At 33.4% G+C, this 2,993-nt stretch overlaps 1 non-coding gene across 1 annotated transcript; it reads left to right on the top strand.

Annotated features, from left to right (window-relative positions):
• Positions 1-233: 233 nt before the first annotated feature.
• LOC121231543 (small nucleolar RNA R71) lies at positions 234-340 on the top strand. The gene has a single exon (XR_005929601.1). It is a non-coding gene; the product is annotated as a small nucleolar RNA R71 (small nucleolar RNA).
• Positions 341-2,993: the final 2,653 nt, after the last annotated feature.

Below are 2,993 nucleotides of genomic sequence, written 5' to 3'. Positions count from 1 at the left end.
CTACCTGGTTTGATAACATGGTGACCGCATCTACGTTCAAAACACCAGCTGCTTTTGTCGGCTTCGTCCTTATGACTTGCCACTGATAATTATTTAGTGACATCTCCTCTATAAACTCATAAACCTCTTCAGGTGTTTTATTATTCAGAGTCCCACTGGTGGCTGCGTCGATCAATTGCCTAGTTGAGGGGTTCAAACCGTTGTAGAAGGTTTGAACCTGTAGCCATAGAGGTAACCCATGGTAAGGGCACCTTCTTAATAAATCCTTATACCTCTCCCGTGCATCATATAGGGTCTCTAAATCCATTTGCACAAAGAAAGAGATATCGTTCCTCAACTTAGTTGTCTTAGCCAGTGGAAAATACTTTAATAAGAAATTATTGGTCATTTGATCCCATGTGGTGATATAACCTTGTGGTAGGGAGTTCAACCACTGTTTAGCCTTATTTCTCAATGAAAAGGGAAACAACCATAGGTGAATGGCATCATCAGAAATATCATTAATCTTGAAAGTGTCGCAAAATTCTAGAAAGTTGGCCAAATGAGTATTTGGATCTTCATCTTGTAAACCATCGAACTGAACAAACTGTTGGATCATCTGAATAGTGATTGGCTTCAGTTTGAAGTTATTCGCGGCAATAGTGGGTCTTAAATACTTGATTCAACCCCAGTTAGAGTGGGTTTGGCATAATCATACATAGTACGAGGAGCAGGATTCGCAACAACCACAAGAGGTAGCTGATTGTTCTTATTATCAAGCATCTCCTCAGTAACAATAATGACGTCCTCTTGGTCTTCTTGTAACAGCCAAGTTTAGACCCTAGTCAGAATAGTGGTTTCGAGACCACAAATTTGAGTCAGAAAAATAATTTAATATTATTTTCTGTGCTTATAATATGTGAATTGACATGTGTGAAAGTTTCGTATGAAAATTTAATCGTTTGTGTGCTTAATTTGATAAAAGGACCTAATCGCGTAAAATGCAAAATTTGCATTCTATTTGTTAAAGTGCCTAATTGCATGTCTCTTTAATTATGAGGTCATTATGTGGTTATTTGACCATGGAATGTATTGAATGACATTAATGGACATTAGTTGGTGAAATTTTAAATGTATATTATAAGGTTATAATAGTAAATTGTGTATTAATGTTTATTAATTAAACAAAAAATAATATTGGCTTCATTTATTCATCATTTGGCTGAATATATCAAAGGAAAAAGAAAGAAAACTCAAGCTTAGGGTTCGGCTAATAGATTTGGTGATTTAGGTACGTATTTTGTTCGATTTTTGATAATTTCTATGTTTTTGTGATCATTGTTTAGAGTTCTATCAAGCCCATATTTGAATTTATGAAATTTTTGCTTATTTTGAGTTGAGCCATTGATGAAACAATGAGTTTTATAAAGTTTGATGATAGTATATAGGAGTTTGATGTTGGGTTAACATGTTTTGTCTTTGAATTTTTGATGAATTTGAGTAATTTGGGCTAAATTGTAAAAATGAGATTTTAAGGGACTAAAATGTGAAATAAATAAAATATGGGGGCTTATATTCACATTATGAATATTCGGCTAGGCATGTGTGTAAAGAAATTATGTGTATTTTGTGATTTTGTGAAATAGGGACTAAAATGTTAAAATGTGAAAATGTAAGAGCTAATTTGTAAAATGCCATAAATATGTGTTTTTGGATTGATTTGAATGAATGTGAGTTTGAATAAGTTAAATTTGAATTTATTTAGATCAAGAACTAAAGAAAACAAAATTAATCAGAGAAAGTCGAAAGTTGTCGAGTAGCCAATTTTGTCTATTCGAATTCGTACGAGGTAAGTCTATGTACAAATAGATGTGTTGAACTATCCAAAAAGCCCTGTACGAACTTTAGGAATAGTTAGGATACATATGTCATGACATAGGATCCGATATGTGTTCTTGTGTAAGACCACGTCTGGCACGTTGGCATCGAATTATGATTACGTGTAAGACCATTTTTGGGACATCAACATCGTATTTGATTTTGTGTAAGACCCTATCTGGGACAGTGGCATCGATATTTGGTTACATGTAAGACCACGTCTGGGGCGTTGGCATTGTACGCGCTTTCTGAGTTATCCACGTATCCTTATGATTCCAAACGGTTTAACGGGCATTCTGAGAACATGAATGAATATATGAATGTGTATCCGATTCAGGTACGTTTGAATTGTATATTATGTTTGAGAATAAAAGGTAAGTACATGTACCTTCTTGAACATATGATATAAGTATGAGAAAATATGCTATATGTACAAATGAATTGGGAAATGTGTAGTGTATATGAACCATGTGGTTGATGATAGTATTTGGCTATGGAATATATGTAATTTGATGATGTTTTTATGCTTATAAAGTTAAGTTTATTTGTATATGGCTTATTAAGCTTTGGAAAGCTTACTTTGTGTGGGTATCATCGGTTTTATAGATATCGAAGTTATCGAAAGCTCAGGGATCATCGAGGATCATCACCATAGTATGGAACTTCTTTTTGGTACCTTTTTAAAATGTGAATATTAAAGTATGGCATATATAGGCTAGAAGTACTTTGATTATGTTTTGTAATTTGTATACTTAGCCATGCTATATGGCTTGGTTATGGTTGTGATTATGAATGAATTTTGGTATATGCTTTGATTCAAAAATGGTATGTTTGATATACTCTTGAATGACCAAATTAAATGGTCAATTTTTGTAAGTTTTGGTATGTGTTTATTTGGGAATTGGTAAGTTTATGGCATAAGATTGAATAAAATAAATTGAGGCTATGAAATTTAAGTTTATGGTTATAAGTATGAATTTGGTTGTTTATGATATGGCACGAATGGTGTATGTTTTGGTGTATGAATTGACTGGAAATTGGTATGAAATGTGCTTAGTTTTATGCTTATAGGGATGACCCAAAACAGGTGCAAATTGGCTTTGCAAATAGCCTATTTTTGTCCACACGGGTGTTGA

This window comes from Gossypium hirsutum, chromosome A06, assembly GCF_007990345.1.
Source record: "Gossypium hirsutum isolate 1008001.06 chromosome A06, Gossypium_hirsutum_v2.1, whole genome shotgun sequence".
NCBI lineage: Eukaryota > Viridiplantae > Streptophyta > Magnoliopsida > Malvales > Malvaceae > Gossypium > Gossypium hirsutum.
The sequence above is the reverse complement of the archived record's forward strand: the minus strand, read 5'-3'. Positions and strand labels throughout refer to the sequence as shown.